This window comes from Mastigoproctus giganteus, chromosome 5 (genome assembly GCF_048544385.1).
Source record: "Mastigoproctus giganteus isolate SK-2022 chromosome 5, ASM4854438v1, whole genome shotgun sequence".
Lineage (NCBI taxonomy): Eukaryota > Metazoa > Arthropoda > Arachnida > Uropygi > Thelyphonidae > Mastigoproctus > Mastigoproctus giganteus.
The window spans coordinates 58,188,904-58,208,434 of NC_143579.1; the positions used below are offsets into that span (position 1 = coordinate 58,188,904).

The following is a 19,531-nucleotide window of genomic DNA, read 5'->3' on the forward strand; positions in this document are numbered from 1 at the left end:
TATTACCTAAACATGAGAAGTTCTCATCGTCCCACATTTTAAGTTTTAAAGCTGTTTATTTTTAATGAGGTCATCAGCATCTGGTCGCTCTATCACTGCTGTCTTAGACAACGTTTATTTGTTAGTTAAAGAACAAAAAAGGAACATGTGATAATGCACTGAATTACACCTCTGTTTAGCAGAAAAGCTCGTTTTACAGGGGTTACAATATTTGAACAGACTAATTAGTTTTTCCTTCTGGATTTCGAAATGGAAATAATAATAACAATAATTCCCGTTCCACCACGCACCCACCCTTTAGTCGATTGAGGATTCAAGACAAAGAGATTGACGTACTCCGATTATTCCGACCGCGCCGATTCATTTCCCTAAAGTAAAGCATCCCAGATAAGGTCATTATCAAACCGATTGGGCTTCAAAAGCTCAGCTGGCCACTTCATTTGAAGAATATCTATTCTTCGAAGAAGAATAGATATTCTTCGAACCAACTGTAAAGATTACATTAGACCATTGTGTTGGCTTCCGAGACTGTCTCTGTTATCGGCAATTCAGGTGGACTCTTCTAGGGAAAACACCAACTATTGGCCACAAAGATCTCAAGAGAGGGAGCTGACAGGCTCTCATCTTCCTATAGCATTTTGCCGTTATGGACAAATAGCCATATCGTGGGACGATGCAATTCGCAAATGAGGTTGATTTTGAATTCAAGCCATCTCCCTTTCCTCTGATGCTGCCCTCGCGAGTAGGACATTGGTAAAAATCACCAATATCACCGCTGAGATAAAAGGAAATCTTAGAAAATTCAATAGGAAATGCAGTTAGGCGATCTCGCTGGGAAGAAGAGAGGAGGAGGAGGAGGAGGAGGAGGAGGAAGTATAGTTTTTCGTTGGTTATTCCGCGTTTTTCAGGCCAGACAACATGAAAATAGACATAATACTCTCTGAAGACTACATGAAGAAGGATACCTAGGAACTGGAGCACTATCGCCAAAGTAAAAATTCATGTACCGAAGCCTTAAAATCATATGCTGGAGTCGCATTCGGATTTATCATTTACATCATTAATTACATCATTTCAAATTTCAAGTAAAAATTTACACCATTACATTTTAAAAAATACATGATGTTGACTTACCTATTAGACACCAATCATATGCTTTTATCCAGGCTTCATTATTGGATCGATATTCCCAAACTTCATTTATAATTAGAGAGATAGATACAATGTGGAAAGAGCAATTATTATGTAATTTATTTAATATGAAAGAAAGTTTATAAAGTTTTATTTGCAGTGTTTTTCTTCATTTTCTGTAAGTTCTCTACAAATTGCAAAGTCAGATTTACGCGCTATGCCATCCTCGAAAAAAGAACAGACTACTTTATAGATCTTAGATTACGCTACCCTCGTGGGAATTTTTATAATCCTCAAACCCTGACGATTTTAGGATTTGATGTTTTCTTATCCATCACCCAAAGATAGAAAATATTTGATCTAAGCGAACAACATATCTTAGAAATCTACTGTCATCTGTCACGGCACTTTTTTTCTTGAAGGAAGAAGGTGGAAGTTTCAATAAGAATGGTGTCATCTTCTACAGAAGAAATATTGAAAAAATTGTCAGTAAAATTTAAAGACAGACTATTTCATATCACTATTCTCATCACTTCATCTTAACTGTACAGCATTCGCTGCCAGCCATTATACTTGCTTCCATATATGTCGTCTCGTATATTATATTTACTTATCTAGAATCCCAGGCTCTTCTAAAGGATGCTCTTTGATTATCTCTGATTTTTTTCAGGGATACCTTAAAAATCATGTGTAGTCAAATTGCGAGAGCAGAGATGATGCTCCATTTGATGGGGGATGTATCGTTCGATGGGAACAGCCTCCTAACTCCCCTGATTTTTTTAAAATCATGTTTCTGTTCTCATATATCAAAATTTCGACGGAGACACTCTAAGCTTTTGGGAGCGAATCGTAGACACGAATCCATCTTAGCAAGCGAGTTCTCGAAATGTTTACAATGATGGTAGGAGATGGTAGCTTCGTATAAAGTTGTCCAAGTGGACTTCTTTAAAGGGACAAGAGAAAATAATTGGTAAATTTAATTTTCATCATTGAGCTCTTGCCTGACACTGATTAACTCGGCCACGAAGTAAATTTTTATAGGGTTTTAGGAGCATCAGTGACTTAGAACATATTGCACCGTATATAACATGTCTGTATATTGCACGTTCTGTTGCTGTTTTCTGGAGACGAAAACCCCGAGTTTCCGATAGAAAAAACCATGTTACCCTCGCAGAAGACCGACTAACTCAGCCATGTTTTGAAAAAGGCCCATAAAAATTCCTTTAGTCATTGACGAGAATCGAAATCAGGTCTTTACCACCCAGTGTGGGGAGCACAGTGATTATATCAAATCGTAATTCGTATCCGAAGCGAAGGGCATTCTTCGAGACAGAACCTGAACCTAATTCTTTTCCACACAAGAGAAGTAATTGAGTGGAAAATTCAGTATACAGTGACATCTTACATTGAATCTTGAATACGCACTGGCTGTCCACTTCTAAATGAACATCAATATTGTCAAGTTAGTAAAAATTTCGCTCAAGTGACAGAAAGAAAAATCTTTATTCTCTTTATAACCTTCATAAAAAAAATCTCTAAAATCTTTATATAAAAATGTAGGAGTGGTGTTTCTCTTTCCCTTAAAATACCAATAATAGTTCATAGAACTTGTAAAATAGTTTCTTATCTGGCTACAATTAAAAATTAATTATTTCTTCACCTTCGAAAATGGAAATGGAATTTTGTTAGAATATCTTCATTCGATTCTTTTCTAGTTTGTCACAAACTTCAAGAGAACACCACCACCAACAGAGTATTTGAAAAACAATCTATTTGTAACCATTAAGGACAGTTCAAACTCATTTTTTCTTTTCATCGTACCATTTCTTCCAATATCGATTTTCATAAACATTCTTCTAAATGATATTAACAGCTTTAAAGCGAAGAAAAGGTCACATAAATGGAAAAGATAATCGAGAAGAAGTTTCACAACAGGGAACTTCCAATCAGACATCTTTTTTCCGCCTCCCAGGCAGGAGAATTTCCTTTCTTTCTGCATTGAGAAGAACTTAATTCTTACTTTCTCCCACGGAAATCTTAAGACGTCCAATAGTTGACAAAGATCCGCGCCTGGATATCAGCTCCACAAGTGTCAATTGGTCACGTGGCGACAGACGCGAGATATATAAAGCTGCGACTGCCTTGGCTCTGCTGGGACGACTTCGCGCCGCGAGATCAGAACGCTTGACGACTTCATTCCAGGTAAGTTGTGCATGCGTCCAGAGTAGGAATTTTGGGTCTGCAGTGAGTGATGCGCTTAACGTGAAATATTAATGTATCAGTTTATTTATTCGCTAGAGTAATAGAGTAAGTGGTAAGAGCATTTAATCTGTGTGCATTATTCGTCTATTTAGTTATATAAAAGATAGATAATTTGCGTTCTTGTGTGCTTTTATTTTAATGGTAATGTTTTGATGCGATTTATGATTCTGATATGATTCTAATAATGTGATTCTTCTAGGATTAATTTAACATCAAGTAATATGCATATGTCCATGATTAATCTTAAAGTTTCTATTCTTATTATTGTCCTTTTCGTTTTAATTTACCACTAAGTATCTAATTCTAAGTGTCTTTGATGAAAATCTTTAAATCTATGGTGTGTTATCATTTAATATCTTTATTGAATGGATCTCTTGTTCGGAATGTTCCTGGAAGCCGTTAAACGGTCGCGCTGTATTATCAAGGGGACAAAAGATTTCTCTCTCAAACTAAGAAAAGGACCAGTTATTTTCCAATCTTTAATCTCTCTTCCATTGATTTAGAATTCAGCTTACTATAGGAAACGATAATCACGAATTGACAACGGATGTAGCAGACAATTTTGCACATTAAAGTGCTAAGACCACATATTCCAACCTTAATTTGCACCTAGTAAGTTAAATAAAATTATTAAATCATCCTCAGGGACCCTCATACGTTGGAAAGAATCAATATCTTCTTCCTAAAAGAAATGAATCTCAATTAAGGATGAAGTGAACGTGGCAAGAGAGAAAATATGGGCCTGTCTGCTAATACAAATGGTTAATCTCCCCAGTGACTTACAACAAATTCACCCCCCCCCCAGTGACGCTGTACTCGGCCTATTAATACTACATATTTGTTTCTCTTCACTGATGTCCTACGTGCGATAATTATTCGTAAAATATATCCTCTTGCTCGATGTGTTTGGTAAGGGATCCGCTTACGGTACTTTCGACCACTTGTGGGTTACAGATGACAAATCATGCAAACCCGATATCCTCTGAATAATCTGCAAGGCAGCCATCCATTACCAAACCTAATTTCTGCAATGTAAGCGTAAGACTTTCAACACAAATCCCCGTTTCTACATCCGACAACCCTCCTCTCATTACCCGATATAATTAGATTGCAATAAACTTTCTTAAGAAATGATTGGAAGAGACACTTTCTTAATTCCTAGTAACTATCAACAAAATCTGTGAAAATTGAAGAAGATGCGATGGATTTTCCTATTAATTATCAATTTCAGTTAAGCAACCGTGGTTGTTATTGAATCGAAACTTAGAGAACTCTGGCTTTGGTTGGTTGGGTACTTCAGTGATAAATTTCTCAAAAGTGAAAGAATTTAGACACGAGAATTCTCCTAAAATAGATTTTCATTCAGTAACGTATTCTATTTATACGATTTTTCATTTTACTCTACCAGAAAACATGATGCTGCTTAAAGAGCTAAATGATCAGGGCGACATACTCTTGAACATTAATCCTTCGCTCCTGGATCAGCTTATGTAATCGTAATTGATTTGCAAAATGTGTGTAATTATACCCTTAGAGATGCAGATGTCTGTACAATTGATGTTTAAAAAGTTACAGGGAAGGAAAGGTTTGCTCATCACCTTGTCATTTAACAAAATAATACACTGTGCGTTCAAAGAACTATTTAGTTTTAGTTATGTTAGATTTCTGACTGAGCTGTTCGTTTTAAATTTGTCCTGAGGTTCGATGAAGACCTACAACTAATTGTAGCGTCCGAATGATATATTCTTGCAGAATGATACACAAAGTGAAGTGCCTGATGAGTTCAAACCTGAATGAAACCGGATGGTCAAATTGATAGATCTAGCACTATTTCTTATACTTCGTGAAATTGTAGGAGATAAAGTTGTTGAATGATTCTAAGAAAGACAATATACACTGCCCTACCATTAATATCCGGATACCTCATTTAGACAAAAAAAAAAAGAGTTTTTATTATGTCATTTAATATTTTGTGCTGAAACTTTTAGCTTTTATGAGGGCCTTCAATCTTCGCGGCATACTCTCAACCACCATTTTATAAATGTCAAGCGATATGTTCCCCCACTCGGCCTTTAACACAGCCACCAGTTCGGCCTTGTTCTTTGGAACGACGATCCAATACATCCGACGATCCAATACATCCCAAAGATGCTCGATAGGGTTCAAATCAGCAATCTGGGCTGGCCAATTCAACTTTTCCACACCCATGTCCTCAAACCATTTTACGACCCTAGCATATGGCATGGCGCGTTGCCTTGCTGATACAGGTATGGACCTTCCCCGAAGTATTGCCATAATGTTGGAAGTGCATATTTGTCCAGGCTGTCCTGGTATTGCACAGCATTCATGGTTTCGTCAATAACGACTAATGGGCCCAAGCCAAACCCTGAAAGGAGCCCCATATCATGACACTGGCTCCACCAAAATTCATCGTTGGGAGGATATAATCAGGAAGGAACTGTTTCCTTGGCATTCGCTGCACCCAAGGAACAGCCATCAGACTGGCAGAGTGCGAACCTCGACTCGTCTATCCATAGGACTGTTTTCCACTGCTCCACAGTCAACGATTCGCGCTCCTTACACCATGTTAATCGGCGTCTAGCATTTGTTGAGGTGTTCAATTCTGTTGAAATGTTGAGATAATTCTGATGAACGTGTCATCTTGCATGCCCACTTTTGCAATTGTCTGTTCGAAGCCCAGGGCTCATATTTATAGCAGGTCCTGTGACTTGTTGCATGCATATGACCTGTTTCCATATCCATGGAGGGGTGTCCGGATATTAATGGTAGGGCAATGTATATATGATCATAAACCACGGTACATATTATCTTATCAAGATGCCACAACATCACCATGGTTTATGGAAGCACAAAGCACAAAGACAGTTTAGTGCAAGTCCGGAAAATGTTTTGTTTTAGATTTGATAACATTTTCTATTTTCTATTTTGTACATCTAAACTGAACCTTAGCTCATCTGAGTGAGGGTCTAATACGTTCTACATATTCGCTATATTTTCGAAACGGTTCCACGTGTTAGCCGTGCTTTTGTATTCCCAATTTCGTAAAAAAATCGTAAAAAGCCCTCCTAGAACTTAGCCACCTTACCTCACGGTTCTTTGCACCGAGGCAGGTGCACTGGAGTCTCGCTGTACTGAAACCGTACTTTTCACCCTCCTGAACCCATAAATTCTAAAAGATTTTATAGCTAAAACAGTAATTTCTAAACATACGATATGGGTTCAAAAAGATTTGTGTTCACCCAGAAGTTGTGATAGAAAGTTGAAACAAACACCATGTACACTTTTTCAACATAATCTCTAGACAAAATGACATTTTTACCACCTCTCAATTCGCTTCTGCAGGCCAGTTTTGTAGAAGTCCTCTGACTGCCCTTCAAACCACGACTCGGCAGCAGAAGTCTCCTCATCAACAGCAGAAAAGTGTTTTCCGCCAAGAAAGGACTTTAGGGCAGGAAAGAGGAAGAAATCCAGTGGTGCAAGGTTGGGGAATAAGTAGGATGCGGCAATATTTCAAACCCAATTCGTGGGCGCACCTCACTTCAGCATGCGACGAATGAGCAGGGGCATTATCGTGAAGAACGCACACCTTTTGACAACTTTCCCTTTTTTCTTTTATAGCAGCAAGTAACTTGATGCGAATAATACTTCGCAGTCAGAAGGCAGCCGTTTTGAAGGTAATCTGTTAGTCTTACACCATACTGGCTCCAAAAAACTGACACCATCACCTTGCCAGCACTTAGTTGCACCTTTGCCTTTTTTGGGGAGTGGTGATTCTGCATGCTTCCATTGTTTTGACATTAACTTCCCTTACTTTTTCTGGCACACCGATAATTCATGTGCACATTGCTGCCTTGCCTTCTTCTTATAAGGGATCAGAAGTCTGGGAACCCATCTAGCAGACACTTTACTCCTATGTAACTGTTGTTGGATGACGTTCCCCACAAGCCCTACACTAATTTGGAGCTCTGCAGCTAGTCCTTTGACGCTAACACGGCGATATTCCGGGATTAATGCCTCAATTTTTGCAACACCCTCTTCTGTTACAGCAGTTGCTGGGTGTCTTGGGATTTCTTCATCATGCACTGAGGGCCTTCCACATTTGAATTGTTTATACTAATGTGCAATACCACTGTAATCTGGGCAGTATTCTCCATAAACAGCAACCATTTCTTCGTGGATTGTTTTGGGTGTTTACCCTTCCAGAAAAAGGAATCAAATCACTGATCTGTATTCCACTTCATCCATTATGATACTTCATTCAGCATTGCAAAGAAAAATAATGAATTGTCAGATCGAGACCAAAATTAGTGTGGTTTCTATAAAGATTTCAAGCTATCAAACAAAAACAATTCATCTTTCTATCACAGCTACTTCTGGGCGAATACAAATCTTTTGTGAATCCCCCTCGTATAGACACTGCCCTACCATTTATATCCGGACACTTGCCTCTAGACAAAAAGAGAGCTTTTATTGTCATTTAATATTTTGTGCTGAAACCTTTAGCTTTTATGAGGGCCTTCAATCTTCGCCGGATACTCTCAACCAGCTTTTTATAAATGGCAGGTGATATGTTCTTCCACTCAGCCTTTAACGCAGCCACCACTTCGGCCTTTGTGCGATCTCGACGTGCACGTACCCAATGATCTAATACATCCTAAAGATGCTCGGTAGGGTTCAGATCAGCACTCTGGGCTGGCCAATCCAACTTTCCCACACCCATATCCTCAAACCACTCTGTTACTACCTGAGCAGTATGGCATAGCGCGTTGTCTTGCTGATACAAGTATGGGCGTTCCCCGAAGTATTGCCATAATGTTGGAAGTGCATAATTGTCCAGGCTGTCCTGTTATTGCACAGCTTTCATGGTTTTGTCGATAACGACTAATGGGTCCAAGTCAAGCCATGAAAGGAGCCCCATACCACGACACTGCCTCCACTTAGCTTCATTGTTGGGAGGATACAATCAGGAAGGAACTGTTTCGCCACATCCAGGAACAGCCATCAGACTGGCAGAGTGTGAACCTAGACTCGTCTGTCCATAGATGAGTCGAGTCCATAGACGTTTTCCACTGCTCTACAGTCCAAGATTCGCGCTCCTTACACCATGTTAATGTTGATGACGATATTACACGAATTCTTTTCGAGAGCTACTTAAAGGATCTTCAAACACTGGAAAATATTTCAGTGCAGGAAGAAGGAAACAAAACTCAGCCGTTCTTAAGTATATTTTTATTCTTTCTTATGTAGTCAGTCCCGGTGCTTGAGACATTCTCTTACATTTAAATTCGTAAACTGCCATTACATCGCAATCTTTTAAACGAGAGTTTTTTTTTAACGAGGGACCGAAAATGAACCGTTTTAGAACTAACTGACTGGAGAATGTTTGCTTTTATCTTGTAGATTAATTTTTATGTTTCAACCTTTCATATGGCTCCGATTTCTTAAAAATCTTCAAGGCTCTGTTCCTCGCACGATCCCTTCTTTATTGATAGTATAATAAATGTCTTTGCATTTAAGGATACGGACATCTGCTGTCAGAATACTCAATCATGATGATAAGTGACCGAAAGGTCATGGCAGTTGTTCGCGTAGATACAGTAGTTTAGGGATGTGCTTGTCAGTGTAGTTTAGGGATGTGCTTTCTGCGATATTTAGAGTCAAAATGAGTCCCTATATCTAAAAGATGTGTTCAACTCCGAGTTGTACACTTCTTTTTGAATAAACGAGTGTTGAGCGTAGTTAGGTTGGTTGTTGTAGGGTTTCGGACTCATCAGCAACTTAGGCCATATTGAGCCATGTATAACGTGTCTGTAAGCTGCGTGTTCGATTTTCTGGACTGAAATGGCAATAGTAATAGTGTTCTCCATATAGTGCAAGAAAGCCACAGGTTGTCCTCGCAGGTAGTTGAGGCTGAGTTTGAATAAATTCAAAGGTAAACTGGATACTTATCTGACTTTTGAATTTATTAAAACTGTCAGTCTCAACTACCTGCGATGGTAATTTGTTCCAGCAATCAACGACTCGCTAGCTAAAAGAAAACTTCCTGCAATCTAATCTAAACCTCAACCCCTGTAATTTATGACCCCTAATTCTGGAATTCTTTAGAACAGTGAGAATTCCACATTCATTCATTTTAATAATCCCTCTCAGAGCCTTATAAACCTCAATCAGGTCATCTCTGAGGTGCCTGGTTGCTAAGCTCTGCAACCCACACAATCGGAGTCCTTCCTCGTACGGTCGTCCTTCTGCCGATTTCACCATTCGAGTTGCCCGTCTTTGGACCCTTTCAAGAAGCTCGATGTCTTTTTTTCAGATGAGGTCTGCATACTTGAACACAGAATTCCAAATGTGGTCTTACAATTGCCTTATACAGTGAGATTATGACTTTCCTATCTCTACAGAATAGAGTTCGATAAACCGTCGATAGGAGACCATGGATTTTCCTGGCTGCCTGTTTACACTGTTCAGAAAATTTATCTGCCGGTATTATAACTCCCAGATTCCTTTTCTCCTCCACTGTTTTTAATTCAGCCCCGACAATTGTAAAATGTATTCGTGGATCGCATTTTCTCAAATGTAAGTCCTTGCATTTAGCAGCATGACAGTTCTCTGAACATCCTTGAAGTCTGTTTAAGTCATCACGAATGAGTGCTACTTGGCACTGATAATTAACGACTCGGCAATCTTTATGTCATCTGAAAATATTGACATCACGTCGTCTATCCCTTCGTCGATGTCATTTATGGAAATGAGAAACAACAGTGGTCCGAGAACCGATCCTTGAACGATCCCACTCCTGACTTTACACCAATGTGAAGAATATCCATTAATCACAACCCACTGCCTTCTGCCCTGCAGCCACCCAGCAATCCGTCTTAGAATCTTGCCAGTAAATCCAACCTGTTCAAGCTTATACAGTAACCTCTGATCAAATGCTTTTCTAAAATCCAAATAAACTATGTCGAAATCATGCTCTAAAATCATTTTTCATGAATAACTGTATCAAAGTAGCCTACTAAGTTAGTTAAGCATGATTTAGCCTTAACAAAGCCATGTTGTGTGTTCTTCAGAATGCCCTATCTACCTAAATCCTGAATTGCCCTCTTAATCACTGCGTTTAAAATTTTTCCTACCACTGAAGTCAGACTAACCGGGCTGTAGTTACTAATTTCCCTCTTAGAACCACTTTTAGGTATTGTCGATACATTGGTACTTCTCCAATCCAAATGAATCTCCCCTGAGACCAGTGATGCTGCCATAATTAACCTCAATGGTTTGAGGGCATGATGGCAAATACCCTGAAAACTACAGGGTATATGCCATGAACTCCGGAAGCCTTACTTGCCTTTATGCTCAAAAGTTTTTCTAATAAACAATCATCTGTAATTACGACATCACTGATTTTATGTGGCTCACCCTCACTCGCACAGCCTCTTCCATATTCAATTCATCCGCAACATCAGCTGGGTTGTCTTAGATTTTTCCACATCCAGTGCACAAGTGTCCAATCTGATTCGCTTTTTACTTTCTTGTACTCACATACATGAAAAATTCTTTGTCCCAATTCTTTGCTTTCTTAGTCAATGCTTTTTCATACGCAGTCTTGGCCTCCTTGGCCTTATTTGTGGTACTGCTACAGATCAACTTGTACCTGTTGTAGGCTTCAGTATTTTTCATCGTTCTGCATCTGTCCTGTGCTACCTTTTTCTGCTCTATTTGACCAGCCAGCTCCGCAGTCATCCATTTCGACATCCTGCTCCCGCAATATTTTCTTAATGGTATGTATTCGTCCGTGGCTTCTGTGATTTTTGCTGAAATTCCGAGTTTCCGGGAGAAAAACCATGCTCCCCTCACTTGAGGCCGACTAACTCAACTACGTTGTGAAAAAATACTCATAAAAATTCCTCCTGTGATCGATGGGATTCGAACTGAGGTTTTTTCCACCCGGTGTGAGAAGAACGTAATAATACCAAACGCGCTACCCACGAGTGGTGACGGGTCCTCACAAAAAAGAACATTTGGTCGTGGGTAACATTTTTCAGTATACAATCCACCTGCTGTAGTAGATGGATCCCTACATGAAGAAAAATTCAAAATGCAGCGGGTTCTCGCAGCCATCATTTTGTGAATCTCTTATCCCAGAAAAAAGTAAGTCCAGTGAGGAAAACCTAGTCATGTACTACGATCTCCTAGAGACAAACAGCTCTCTCACTGAGATATCATTAAATCAACCTTTATGACAGTCTGATGATGCCTCTAGCTTGGGGCTAGAGGCATCATCAAAACAATAAAAGTTTTGAATTAGAATTCGTTTGAAAATTACTTAATTTATGATGTAATTTTCGAAACGTATTTAGGTCATACCAAACTATTTCAGGAGAGATTTCGGGACAATTTCTGTCTTCAATTTCTGGACAGATTTCATACTAGTTAAGAAAGCACAAAAGCAAAGTACCTCACGCAGTATAAGAGCAAAGTTATAGGATTTGGGCCTTCTAAGAAAAGATTGCATTGATAATATTTCATGCAGAAATCTCCACGTCACAATCTTCCTGTTGTATAGTTCCTATATGTCATTCTCTTGCATTATTTCGAAAACCGCCCTTCCCCAAGACGGTACTCGTAAATACTCAAAAAGCTGTTTATGATCGCATCGCTATAAATATGCTTGATACCCACCGACGAAACAAAATGCAGTTTGCGAGTTCCCCCATCAATGCATCCACCTCTAGGGACTTGACTACACTCTGGAACAACTACACCGTGCATCAAATTATCCTCACCAATGCGGATGAAATAAGTCTTCCTCTCCTCTTGACTTTCTATCGTAAACGAGTCATTTACTGGACACGCCGAGTCACGTTCGCTTCAAATTTTAAATCCGTAGTAAAGCCAGGCAGTAAATGATCCAACCGTGAACTTATCCCTTTCCATCAATACTGTTTACCATGCCTTCTCCTTCCCGGTCTTCTTACAGCTCCCTCATGAATCAAATACCCTTCACCGATAACACTATCTGATAGTACACTCGATCTATGAATGCAAGATTTAACAGCTATGTCTTAAAGTTTCCTGGTGTGCTCAAAGTTCGCCAGATGTCCCTGCTGAAGTATCTTCTTTGTTCATTTAACTTCATCACTCATCAGCACCCCTCTCAACTAAACCCACATCGAAAATTTGCTTTTAAATACACAGTAAAGTTTTCAAATTAGTGGTTCTTCCGATGGATTCATTTAATTCCAACGTTATCTGCGGGTATTAAGTCAGACAGATAGGCTTAAACCTTTGTTTAGCGAGTAAATTAAAGAAATCATTTATAACTTAAGTTTGAAATGGATGGTTAAACGAAGACACCGGTCTAATCCCTATAATTCAATTAAAAAGTGGAAAACTGGCAGTGTCTGTGTGCAAGAAAATAAATTCATTCTGGAGAAAATGGACTTTTACTTAGATTAGCTAGATTAACAGGTAGCCGACTATGTTAGGATTTAAAAATATGGACAATTGAAGAGCGATACAGATTAGCAACTAAGCTATCGATGAGTCTCAGCAGCAATTTTTAGATACAAAAAGCTTTTAAAGCATCTTATAAATACCCAGTTCGAAATGCATCGTATTGGTAAAAAATAAAAAGAAAATAGATCGAATTGATGCTGAGAATTGATAATGTCATCGTGGGCTTGTGGAACAGAGATTCATAATCCCCACGATGACTTGTCGGTTTCTGTGGAAACGGATAGAAAATATACCTTTGGACAATACCGAGAATTTTATCAAATAAACATGAGAACGAATGGTGGACAGATGTTTTAAAAGGAGCGTTTTTCAATTCTTTATCTCCTTTCCTATATCAATAATTTAAATCACTGAACCAGCTAGCTTATGCTTAACACCAGCTGATAAATAGATCCATAGTACAGACTGTCGAAAGACCAATCCAATTGAACTAACAAATCGATGAGAAAATCGATAGGAAGACAGAGTGGCCTTTGAGATTTACGGGGATTCGTAGGAAAGGCTCGGAAATATTTTCTAAAACTTTTTTAAGAAGTTACTAGAGACCACTGCACTTCTTTTTGAAAGAAAAAAAAACAGATAACAGATAAATAGAAAAAGGAAATGATCTGAAGAGAATTATGTGATAAAAAGGATCACATCGATACAGATGGACATGAGTCATGAAATACAAGAGAGGGGGAAATCCTCTCTTTCTCTCTCCATCTATCTATGGTTCTCTTACTCCCGCTTTCTCTCAATCTTTCTTTCGTTCTGCCTCGATTTCTGTTTTTCCTTCTGTATTTTCTTTTATTGATTTCTACCCCTCCTATTCTTTATTTCTCCTTCTATTAATGTGCGTGTGTCTTCATTTTTAGCACACGACACAAAATCATAAGAGACATAAAAGGAATCGATATATTAAAAATAATAAATCTGTCCGGCATTGGCGTGTTGAATTAATGATTAATACAAGACCCTATATACATCGTGGTAATTATTGGAAAGTCATTTTATACCAAGAAATAATGTGAATAGATAGAAATATATAGAACCCAGCTTTTGTTTTAGCTATAAAACTATTTATTTGATAAATTTAAAGCGCTATTTAATCGGACTTATTTCTGGGTTGCGTATGAGCCCTCATCCGACTGATGTTCAATCATATTTCTACGAGACATTGAGGAGTTTCTTATTTAATATGTGGGTTGTTACTCTCAGCCGAATTTATAAGAAACGAAGTTGTCAAGTATTCATACGAGGGTCTCACGAATACTCCAAGTGTCTCAGGCGAATGTCGCATGGTTTTTTCTCCCGGAAATGCAGTGTTTTTTCTTCCAACAAACCAACCAAAGACCACCCGCAATTAGATATAATATATTGACGCCTCATAACCTTAGATGCTTTAGTCCATAACACACACCCCTTACTTAACCGCCTGTTCTAGTATTTATTAAATAGATATCAATATTTAGGAGAATTATACAAATCCAATGCTATGAAGGAACACTGAACATCTGTATCATCAGTAAATTTCTCCACATATTAGGAGAAAAGGATAGATAAAAAGAGAGAGAGAGAGAGAGAGAGAAATGTTAGCTTTTAAAAAGTACTGCACGTACTTAACTGTAAATTTTATGGCAGATTTTTCTGTTTTATAAACAACAAACCGAAGTCCATTGTGAACACGACCACCTAAACAATCTTAAAAGTGCGAATACATATGTGCGTTTCATTATTCAGTGTAAGGAGAAGAATTGTGCATGATAGAAAGTTTACTACCTAGTTTAAGACGCCGAGTTACGCATCTCAACAACCCATGTCCATGAGAAGCTCTCTATTCGCCTCGTGAATTTAATGGTTTTCCTTATACACTCCAACTGGCACAGTCAAACAAAAGGTAGGCTTAAATTTGGCAATAACTTAGTTCATGACTCGTGGATTTTATTAGCACACGAAGTCACTGCACTGGAAATACTGAAAACTTCCAGACTTTGGACTTTCCTTTTGAGAAGTTCTCGCACTAAACGTCCAGCGCTACAATTATTGTTTCAGCTTTCAACAGACTTCGTCGGTTCATTCAATAAATGTGTTTAACTACAAAAGTAATCAATCTTCTTTAGTACTGGACTTCCAGTGAGGGAACACTCATAAAGTGAAATCAGTTTAACCTAAAATTGAATTTATTATACAACTTAAAAATAGGCACAGCAATAAAGTAAGAAGTGTTAAGAAACTTAAACCGCTAAAATCAAAAATGGTGAGAAAAATGCTGTGTTCACTGAACTTTAATTAAAGTTTGGAGCACGAGATTCTGAGTAGCGGTAATTAAGGAAGTGTAATAGAGACTCGAAGGAAATGACAAAGTACTCGAGTGGACTGAATCAACAAGTCTTCCCCTCCATGCTGACTTCGTCCTATCCATCAGATCCAAAACCGAATCTCTTTAAGTTAATTGATGCAACTTTCCGTTGAAAAGACCTTGACAGTGATGTTCCTCAGTAGAAGTTCCGATGGATTGGAACTATTTTAAAAACTGATACAGAACTCTGACCACTTCGTGGGAAAATTCATGGAATTAAATTCCATTTATCGGGCTGTTATCTCAAAAACAGTTATTCAGGTTCATTGTTTAACTGAATTTTTGTAAGCCCCTCCGATCTATATGGTTGTGCCTGAGTATAAATAGACCATTATAGAGTAAATTTATAAATACAATTTCACAGAAGATCAATAATTAAACTTCGCGTTGTATTCTGTGCTCCTGGACTTACTCGTGTTCTGTGTCGCCTTTTTACACTTTCTTATTCCACAGTTGTTTTTCCATCTGCTTAGAAATTTTCTAATATCCATCCACTTCCTAAACAGGGTAACAAATCCCTCCCATCCAATTATCCTCCCTGCACTTACGGAACTCTTTCTAAAGTAATCTATTAACAGCCAACTCTCAAACTATCTAGAAACCTTCCATCAGATCAACGATCGCAGTATGGATTCCGTCAGCATCGATCCACTGGTGATATTCTGGCTTCTGTTACCCATCTATGGAAACGTTTGACGAAACTCAAGCAGTTGCTCTTGACATTTCAAAGGCTTTCGATCGAGTTTGGCATAAAGCCTTCTAAATAAGCTCCCATCCTTTGGTTTGCCAACTGTTTTTTGTAATTGGGTATTCGGTTTTCTTTCTGACCGCTCACTGAGGGTGATGGTAGATGGCTCTCTGTCTTCTAACTTGTCCACTAATGGTGGAGATCCCCAAGGTTCAGTTCTTTCCCCCACTCTTTTCCTCTTGTATATTAATGACCTTCTTCCACTGACTGGAAATCCTATCCATAGTTTTGCTGATGATAGCACATTACATTCCACCTTCCAGTTTCAGAAACCTTGCCCTGCTCAATCAGCTTAAACTTCTCGAATATCCACCCCCATTTCCTTAAATGCTGATCTCCAGGTAATTCTACAGTGGGGAAAAAAATAACTTAGTTGATTTCAATCCTTCTAAAACTCAGTTCTGTCTTATATCTCGCAAAAAGGTTCTTCTGCTCCTATGCTTATCTTCGATGACACTCCGATTGCTAGGCAATCGGAGTGTCATCGAACATCATACCCCTGGCTTAGTGCCGTGAAGGGTATTGTAATGTCTGGTACCTCCGTGTATCTTTGCACCTTACAAATAAAGATGATATATCTCTATTGGGGATTATTCTGTCTTCTAATTTCTCTTGGCACAAGCACATTACAAATATTGCTTCCTCTGCATCTAAAAAACTTGGTTTTCAAACAGCTGCTCACTCTGTATAAATCACAAATCCGCCCTACCATGGAATATTGTTCCCACATCTGGGGTGGTGCCCCCAAAACCTCTCTCAGGCTTCTAGATTCCATTCAGAAGAGGGCAGTTAGGTTAATTAATGATTCATCTCTAACAGAGTCTCTCCACTCGCTTTCTCATAGACGTACTGTTTCTGCTGCATGCCTCTTCTACAGATACTTCCATGGGCACTGTTCTTCTGAATTGGCGTTTACAATTCCTGCTCTCTCTTCCAAACCAGTCCGAATACATGCTGCAATCAGTGAGCATCCATTTATTGTCCAACTTCAAAACTCACAGAACCAACTTTTCATCTTCCTCGTTTATTCATTCAACTTCCGTTTTCTGCAACAACCTCCCTTCATACTTATTTCCTTAAAATTACAATCTACAGAAATTCAAATCTAATGTCAACAAGTATCTTCTTTCATCTTCTCATCCTTCAACTAAGTACTATCGGTTCTAATATCGGTGTTGGAACTTTTCATAAAAAACATATTGTGTACAATACCGTATTTGTTATGGGACTTTCATCAGGCTAATGTTTCCTGTCACGAAACTCAGCAAAGAATAATATGATACTGGTGCTCTAGAACCAGATCTCACCCGTCCATGAAGGCAAGAACTACTTGATCAACCAAAAACCGTTTTGCTTCAAGAGTGGAGAAACATTTCCATCTGCAAGTGACATACATTGCTTTAAAATGTTCCACGGAAGATTCAACATAACCGATCGAACCTAAATAATAATGGAATGGTCCTGTCTCTTTCTTTCTATCTCTGTCTATCTTCTTCTCACTCTCGTGACTGCATCACTGACTGAAGTGCCGCCGAACAGACTATTTTGTAGCTGAAATCACTCCCAGAAAATCCTTTTTTAATAGCTCACACAGTGCATCCCAAGTTCCACGCTTACACATATATTTCTGTCAACACAGCGCGGTAGTTTTATAACTTCTTTTTCACAGCTGTTACGATATTTTTTTCCACACGGCTGAAGTAAGTCGCAGAGAAAATGCATTGCAAGCTACCCCTGCTCTTTTCTACCTTCGAGTAGTCCGCGAACAGTTCCTAATACTCGTACACATGTGAAAAGACCCCACAGCTTTCGTTTCACTTTGTGTCAAGCGCGTGCATCGCCTTTACACTCCAATAAGTCCAATGTCGACTCCTCATCCACTTAAGTAGAAATCTTTACGTCATAAAAAAAAACCTGAATTTTATTCTGTGAGGAATGTAATTAAATGTGTAAAATAATGATCCCTGTTTAAAAATGCGAAAAACTTAAGGGGTGGGTCTGCTAATCGAGTGATGACGTCACGAACACGAGTCCATATCCGGCTGAAAGGGATTGATAATAAATGGGAGCGCCAGAAAGACATAACTGGCCTTGTTGTTTGCCCTGTATTCTCTAAAACTTAAATGCGTCAGCTTTTCGAAACTGCTGATACCTTTAAGTGGTCGAAAGACGCTGAATAGATGCACGAGCTACGGACTAATCAGTCAGACGCTGGGTACAAAATAAAGTCATCGCCTGCACCCACTAACTCTCCGGGGAACTATTAAATTAGTTGCCACTTCCCGCGAAACGGTATCGTTCACGACTATCAAAGTGATCGAGTAATGGGCACGAGGGCCGGCGGAAACACCGCAGTAAGGCGGATAGACTTTGTTCATTACCGAGAGAAGTCGTTTGACGAAATTAATCTGAGTGGAGATCTTCCAACAAGAGGGGGAAAAGAAAAAAATCTGTAAAACGGTTTTCTTAAAAGAGGATTTCAAGTGGAAGCAGCAGAACTCTTTAGGATCAGTTTAAGTGCCCTCAATTCGTCGAGATTTAAGATACGTAGAGCAGAAGAGACTATTAAGAACACCCCGAGAAAAGATGTTCTCTAAATAGGGGTCAGAAAGACCAGCTTCTTGAAGCACAGTATCCCTCACTTCGTTATTAAATAAATGAAATCGAAACAGAAATCAAAATCGTATAGGTCTCATTTAAATTTATTTATACAGTTTGTCTTTTAAATATTTTGTATTTGCAATAAACAAGTACGACTCGGGGTACTTAAACATAATCCAGAAGCAAATAGATGTTCAGAAACTAGTTCAGACTTCGATAGTTAGCCGATGACTCACCTTTCTTTTAAGTTACAAAACAGTGAGGATTACTGATGCGCTCTTGGCGTATGGAGAAATACTTCTATAAGTGAATCGTGAACTTAAGTCTTTTCAAGGACTTCGGAATTTAATCTTTAAAAAAGAGAATTTCCTATCTTAGGTTTTCCATCTTAGTACACTTCTCGAGACATGTTCTTTATGACTTCCAAGAAGTGATGCGGAAGAGGAGTAATCTGATTTCTTTTGCTATCACCGCACACCTCAATGTACGAAATCAGTAGCCTTTATGAGTACCCGGGTTCTGCCTGTAGCGAAAGATTATTGAAAACATCTTCGAAGTTGCGTTCGCATTGGGTATTATGAAGACAGCAGCGAGCACAACAAAAAACAGAATTAGTGATACATAAATATTTATTAACTTCTTCAGAATTCAGCGAATAGTGCATCTTCTTCTTTTGAAGATAACAATCTGACAGCTACGTTTTTTCTATTTCCACAAATTCTGCGAAAAAAAGTATTAAAATGTTTTTTCTTTGAACTTGTAGAAATACATTTGACATTTGTAAAAGGAATAATCACGCTTTATGTACGTGAAGAGGAAATAAATTTTATTTGGAGCAGCCTTAAGTACAAAATATTGCGGACGTTTCAGATGGATTTCATAATCCTTCTTCAATAGAAACGTCAATGATA

At 38.6% G+C, this 19,531-nt stretch overlaps 1 protein-coding gene across 2 annotated transcripts in view; it reads left to right on the top strand.

Moving 5' to 3' along the window:
- Nucleotides 1–3,220: 3,220 nt before the first annotated feature.
- Nucleotides 3,221–19,531, top strand: part of LOC150085421 (prohormone-1-like) — a 37,599-nt gene continuing 21,288 nt past the window's right edge. For both annotated transcript variants that reach the window (XM_090373223.1, XM_090373224.1), the window contains exon 1: nucleotides 3,221–3,333. The gene's annotated coding sequence lies outside the window, so the exon portion shown is untranslated. The remainder of the gene's footprint in view (nucleotides 3,334–19,531) is intronic.